The sequence below is a fragment of the Cuculus canorus genome, chromosome 1 (genome assembly GCF_017976375.1).
Source record: "Cuculus canorus isolate bCucCan1 chromosome 1, bCucCan1.pri, whole genome shotgun sequence".
Lineage (NCBI taxonomy): Eukaryota > Metazoa > Chordata > Aves > Cuculiformes > Cuculidae > Cuculus > Cuculus canorus.
In genome coordinates, this window is record NC_071401.1 from 27,238,609 (window position 1) to 27,245,998 (window position 7,390).

Below are 7,390 nucleotides of genomic sequence, written 5' to 3' on the forward strand. Positions count from 1 at the left end.
TCCAAGAAATAATTAACACAAGGAAGGCCTTCAGTCTGTTATACTCTCTGTTCTAGGTTACATCAAACTACCACACCCCCAGCGTCTGAACAAATGGTCAGATTTATCTGACTCAGCTTTAGAAGGTTAAGGGTTGGGCAATCTAGATTTCATAGGTTCATATAGGTTCATGCTAGGTTTCATAGGTTCAAATAGGTTCCTATAGGTTCCTATAGGTTCATATAGGTTCATCAGTTTATACTTACCTGGCAGGGGAGACATCATGATGAGGCAGGTGGTTTTCCCAGGGTGAGGCTCATCTCTTGTACTCTGGGTGTGCTGACCCCTGCGATTTCACCAAATCCGGGAAGCTTGACTGCATAACTTGTGGTAGTGGGGGACTGCGTTCGTGTCCTGTTTTTTAGAGGAGGATAAGGTTCATGAGCATCTGAAGAACCACAACATATATAAGTCCAAGGGACCTGATGATATGCATCCCAGAGTCCTGAGGGAAGTGGCAGATGTGGTTGCAAGACACTCTCAATAATATTTGAGAAGTCATGGCAGTCAGAAGAAGTCCCTGGTGACTGGAAGAAGGGTAAAGTTGTGCTCATCTTCAAAAAGAGTAGAAAAGACCACCCTGAGAACTACCGACCTGTCAGCCTCACCTCTGTGCCTGGGAAGATCATGGAACAGATCCTCCTAGAAGCTATGCTAAAGCACATGGAGGACAGGGAGGTGATTAATGGCAGCCAGCATGGCTTCACCAGGGGCAAGTCCTGTCTGACCAACTTGGTGGCTTTCTATGATGGGGTAACTGCAGCAGTGGACATGGGTAAACTGACGGATGTGATCTACCTGGACTTTTGTAAAGCCTTTGACACAGTCCCCAACAACATCCTTCTCTCTAAATTGGAGAGAGATGGATTTGATGGTTAGACAGTAAGGTGGATAAGAAACTGGTTGGGTGGTCATATTCAAAGAGTACTGGTCAATGGCTCAAAGTCCAGATGGAAACCTGTGATGAGTGGTGTCCCTCAGGGGTTTGTACTGGGACCAGTGAGTGCAATCTCTTTATCAATGACATTGACAGAGAGATTGAATGCACTCTCAGCAAGTTTGTGGATGACACCAAGGCGAGTGCTGTAGTTGCCACACCGGAAGAACGGGATGTCATCCAGAGGGACCTGCACAGGCTGGAGAAGTGGGCCTCTGAGAATCTCGTGTGGTTCAACGAGGCCAAGTGTAAGGTCCTGCACCTGGATAGGGGCAATCCCCATTTTCAGTACACGATGGGGGATGATGTGCTTGAGAGCAGCCCTGCAGAGAAGGACTTGGGGGTGCTGATCAGTGAGAAGCTTGACATGAGCCGGCAGTGCACGCTCGCAGCCCAGAAGGCCAACCGTGTCCTGGGCTGCATCAAAAGAAGCATGGCCAGCAGGTCGAGGGAAGTGATTCTGCCTCTTTATTCATCTCTTGGGAGACCTCATCTGGAATACTATGTCCAGGTCTGGAATCCTCAATACAAGAAGGATATGGGGGTGTTGGAATGGGTCCAGAGGAGGGCTACAAATATGATCGGAGGGCTGGAGCACTTTCCCTATGAGGAGAGGCTGAGAGAGTTGGGCTTGCTCTGCCTGGAAAAGAGAAGGCTCAGAGGAGACCTTACAGTGACCTCCCAGTACCTGAAGGGGGCCTACAGGAAAGCTGGAGAGGGGTTATTCATAAAGACTTGTGGGGATAGGATGAGGGGGAATGGGTGCAAACTGGAGAGGGGCAGATTTAGACTAGACATCAGGAAGAATTTCTTCACTATGAGAGTGGTGAGACACTGGAACAGGTTGCCCAGGGAGGTTGTGGATGCCCCATCCCTGGGGGTTTTAAAGGCCATATTGGATGGGGCCTTGTGCAGCCTGCTTTAGTGGGATGTCCCTACCCATGGCATGGGGCTTGGAACTGGATGATCTTTAAGGTCCCTTTCAACCTTAACTATTCTGTGATTCTATGATTTAATGATTCTATATTCTCTCCTCAGTCAATGAAGAGAAATATGTAATTCCAGATAGACATCTTGAATATAATTTTTGATATTTACAAGAACTGCTTATGCAGGATATTGGGCTGATCTGCATGGATCTCTGTGGAAACAATAATTCACATGCATGAGCTTTGAAACAATAGAGAACTTAAGGAAAATATAAAGGCTTATGGTCATGGAAGGTGCTGAGACCCATTCCCAGAGCACCTTCACATACAGGCAGACCAACTGGACCCTCACTGTGGCTTTCCAAAACTGTGTACCCTTCGTGTGCTTCTAAAATTCCACCTATGGTCAAAGAAAGAAAACCTATCTGTGGTACTTCAAGGTAAACCATGATGAACTCAAATGCTATTAGTTCAATTCAAGCAAAATTTCTGCTAACATCCACAAGGGAAATATGAATTCTCCTGATACGCAGAGTATAAATTGGAATTTTCTTCTCTGTGTTAATTTATATTCCTTGCAGCAAAGAGAACACCTGAAAGCTTCAGTCATGTATAAAGACAGGGATGATAAGGACCATGCAACTGTTATTTTCTTTTAAAAGAGTTAAAGGTATTATTCACCTCCAGATTACTAAACATGCTTTCCCCAAGTTAAAATTTAATTTTGCATGGTATGGCAATGACTGTTGTATAGTACAAATGACAAGTATTAGTTGTCAAGTGCCTTGTTCTTATACTCTTACATTCAGTAACAAGATAATTTACCGGTTGTGTTTTTCTGCTGTGGCCCTCACACTGTAATTAATCTATACATTAGAGATCAGACCAGACCTCTTGCCCTTTCATTTCAAAATCTCAGAGCTCTGTTCGGGTCACTAGTACCTCAGTAGACCAAATACTGAAATTTCATTGATAGGTATCTAGGAAGAAAAAAATCCATCTTTGCGGCCAATCCAACAGCATAGGTCTGAAGGGCAGAGATTTAGCCTCCTTTACTCTGGCTGCAGTGAGAATTATTCCTCTCAAGAAGATGAGGTGAATATTATTGAGCTCTAGAGTTCACACTTCAGCTAATGCCTGTTTTTCAGAAAGCCATCTATATGAAATTTCAGGACTTTCTTCATTCCCTGGGTGATTGTGCTGCCTTATGCATGAAATAACTGCGGTTCAGCATGACATATTACTGGGGGTTTGTGTTATATTTTTATCTGTTCTCACATGGTCAAAATCCTACATCCCTTGCTTCAGCAGAACCCAAAATGTTCGTGCAAATTTTGCTAGGATAAGGACAGTGAGGTAGTAAGCAATGGCATGGCACAACAGACATTGAACTTCAACAAAAATTGGAACTCCTTTTCCCCCATTTCTGACACCTTCTTTCCTCTTAAATCAGGCCAAAATGCTGAAAGAACAGAACAAGCTCTGAAAACAGATCTGAGAATCCCATGAAGTGATTTTTATACATAGAAATCAAAAGTTCCGCTGCTCCCAAACTGAAAGGTATTACTTAAATTTAAGGGGACAGTGAGGTGCATCTGCCCAAGGAGCCATGGAACACAATACAATTGCAATTGCAGAACCTGAGTCTTCATTCTCCCCTTAGATGAGGCTGCTTGGCAAATTATGAGAGCCCTATGCACTAAGATGAGACACAGAGCTCAGTTAAAAAGACTTACGCTGTGTTTTAACCTCAGACTGCTCACATCAAACCACTTCAGTAGATCACATTGCTTTACTTTTGAGTAAAACCAGTTTTGACTAAAATTGTTATATCTGGGATGTATTTTTCTCAGAAGAAAATTAGGAAGACATAAGGGTGTAGCGAGGAAAGCCAGACTTCCTCAGGAAATTGTTTTGCTGAAACAGCATTATCTCTACAAAAATTATTTCAGTGAAAGCTTCACAACATTTAGATTGACATAGAATTTTTGGTGTTCTCTTACCACAAAGAAATGATATACTAATTCATTCCCAAGAGAACTGAAAGGATTTGTTGGTTAGTTTTTTTTTGGAGGATACATATTCAGTCCCACTGGAACTGAAAGAGCATCTCAGACCTGAATCACGATGCGTTTCAAATGATGTCAGGAGGAAAGCTTTTGCAGAGCCAGCCTCTTCAAGAGCTTTTTACAGCCAATGCTTTCAACCAATAGCTTTAATAAGATTTATACACAATCATTTAGAAAGCAAATAAATAAATAAGTGTGGGGAGAAGAGAACTTCACAGCATTCAGTATAATATTATGAGCACAGTGTTACAGAAAACCATGCATCTGTTTTATAGTTGGTTTATATTCTTCTCTTGTGTGTGCATTATATGCTCATAAAAATTAACAGCCTTTGGCTATCCATTTGTATTTATAACATCTGCAGTACCAATGGGTGCAGTTCTAGTTTCTCTGTCCCAGGCTTGCTAAGCATCCTAATTTGGAAAGAAAATGCCAGATAACTCTCCAGGGTAACATTCACAATGTCAACAGCTCTTGATTCCTAGACATCCTAATGTCACCAATAGGCAGTCTATAACAAAGGAAATCCCACTGGCAGCGAAGCAAGGTACAGACAGAAATGCCTGTCTCTGATTTTTCTGTTTGAGCCAATCGAGGTATAACTAACTGCAGTCTGAGGTTGGAGTGGTCTTTCTGCTTAGGGGTAAAGAACAGGTTTTGGCTATGTAAATGAAGAAGACCATGGAAGAAGATGAGCTCAGAAAACTATATTCACACAACTATATTCACACTATCACTGCTCCCCTGATGGTCCTAATCAGAGCTAGGTGGATCTCCCTAGAGATCAGTTGTTTGTGAGTACCTAGACAGTAAGGGCTCTCCACCCCAGTTTCTTCTCTGCAGACACTGGAGTTCACAACTGCCTTACATGGAAAAAAAAGAAAACAAACAACCAAGCAGCAGCAAAAAAAACAGGGCCTCCAGAGAACCACTGGTACTAATCCCTGAATTCAGCTAGTGGCACTATTACTGAGATGTTTCACGAGAGACAAAAAAGAATACTTTCTCCTCTGCTACAAAGTGCTGCAGTGAAAATGTTCCAGGTGGTGTGCAGCTGGTTCAACTCAACTATTTCCATGTACAGATAGATCCTCTAGCTATAAGGATGTTGCTAGTTCTTTTGCTGATAAATTCAAGGCTTCTTTTGAGGCTGAGGTGCTGTGGGGGAGCAAGGAAGTATCTCCAGAGGGAAAATGAAAAGTTTCTGATGAACTGCATCTGGTAATATAGTGCAACTGCATCTGCCTGGGATTGCCAGCGTGTGCTTTTGATGTCAGCCCTTCCTTAACCAGGAACAGACAGAAGTGAGGTAGTATATTATGATGGAAATCTGTTTTCAGGGAAGTATTGATGAGGAAAAGTTCATGTCACAAACTTCCAGTCAACATTGAGTCAGCTGAGCTGGGAAATCCTCTTCCCAATCTGGGGTAGAAAGTCCTGTGCACTCAAAAAATGCATTGTACAAATCAGAACTTTAACAAGGGTGTCTTTGAGACTGCTGTCAAGACTGGCTGTGTCCAAGCCCTGTGCCCATTGCTAGGCGTGGGGAAGCACACTGGGGCTGCCTGTGGAGCACAGAAGGTCTCAGAGCCCTCTAGAGGAAAAGCCAGACTGGAGGCAGTCCATCATGAACTATGAGGAAACAGCCAAAGCATCTGTGTGGCAGAGAAATATGAATTTGATCAGAATTTCCTTCACTGCAGTCCTTCTTGTCAGCTGTGAATACCCTGCAGGTCTACTTAGTTGTTGCAGAAACTCTCCTCTACAACACCACCGGCTCCTCTGCAGACTCTACATTAGAGAAATAAGAGCTATATTTCAGCTTGAAAATGTGGATTGCCAAGCAGGGGTTTCTGTTTATTTGTTTGTTTTGGCAGGACGAATAGCACCCAACTTAAAAAAAATGTCATAAGCTTTGTGTATTTATTTTGTTTGTGTTCATTGCTCTGTGGGGTGAGTTTACCTTGACTAACATATGCTCACAGGAAATAAAATAAAAACTGCATGGAGAGGAATATCTCCAAAATGAGAAGAGCAATATAGATTGTTCTCAGCAATCAATACTGGCTGTGTGCAACACTGGAAAGGAACTGGGGCTCAGTGGTATTGTGTTGCTTTTTGTCTTATTTTGACATAGAGTTAGTAACTTACGGAAAAAAAAATACTAGAGGAGAAAAGTAGAGAAAAGACATTTCTCTCAGGCAAAATGGAAATGGCTTTTTCTGTTGAGGTTAAATCTCCCATATGAATAAGAAGTAAAGAGAAATGGCTACCTAAGAAACACAGCCAACGGTTCATATAAGTCGTTAGTAGCTGAAGTCAGAGCTGCAGCTGGTTTCTGAGCTGCAGTCTCATCTCACCCACCAAGCCCCTCATTTCTCTCCCTGTAGTTCCTCTTACCAAATTAAACTCACTTTTCCTTTTTGCCTCCTTAATTTTAAGTTGAAGTGGTCTTCCCACCCTCCTTGTATCCACACTGTTACAGAGGTGGTGGAGTTGCAGGGCAACAGGTCTTGCAGTCTTGGACTGTGACTCTTGATTAGCCTGTGTTCGTTTCAGATATCTCTGACAATACAGGGCTCCTTTGTACAGTCAGTAAGTTATAAAGGGCAGTTTATACAATCACAAAGACGTATAAACAATTTTCTTTCCCCCAGCAGTGGAGAACTCCAGTTTTTCATTATTATAGTGTTCTTCAGATAACATTAGTACAGAGATCTGTGTGCATAAGAACATTAACTTCTGATGAGGCCTTGGAGAATACTGAATGTGTTACGTTACAATAATTTTCAGGAAGCAGGAAACTGTTGCTAAGACAGTACATCGTATTTTATGGTGATCTTAGAGGCTAGCAAAACGTATACATTTACAAAATTATGAATCAGTTACCAAAACCAGCAATTATCAGGAAAGAGTATTCTATGCTCTACAAAATATAGTTTTGGAGGGTGCTATTTAAATAACCTGAGAGCAATTCCATGCTCATTTTTCTATCAAGGTAAACAAGGTCAGGCTGTACCTGCTATGATTTGAGTTGCAAAACTCTGGGAGTCCCCTTGAGAAAACTTTTCCGACTCTACAGAAGTCTTACACACAATAATACAGCACAACAGCTCTGCTTTTGCACTTACTGCCTTTCCAAAACTGACTGTTAAATAAGTACAAAGTTGCATTAACTAACCAATAAGTGGAGTCACATATAGCTATTTCACTGTAATTTTCAACTCTTCAAGAGGTTTCCTCTAGATTGTAAGATGGTGTATTCACTTTGCCAATCCATCCAGGCAGCTAAAGTCTGATTTTGGTCCTATATTTGAAACGATTGATACTTGCCACCCATATCCAACAGAATACGAAAATCCAATAGCTCTGTATTGTTCTTCCAGATCCCAATATTCTGACTTTAATGTTACAAA

The 7,390-nt window shown here is 42.1% G+C and overlaps 1 non-coding gene across 1 annotated transcript; it reads left to right on the plus strand.

Annotated features, from left to right (window-relative positions):
- Positions 1 to 237: 237 nt before the first annotated feature.
- On the plus strand, positions 238 to 398 carry LOC128851028 (U1 spliceosomal RNA). The gene has a single exon (XR_008448317.1). It is a non-coding gene; the product is annotated as a U1 spliceosomal RNA (small nuclear RNA).
- Positions 399 to 7,390: the final 6,992 nt, after the last annotated feature.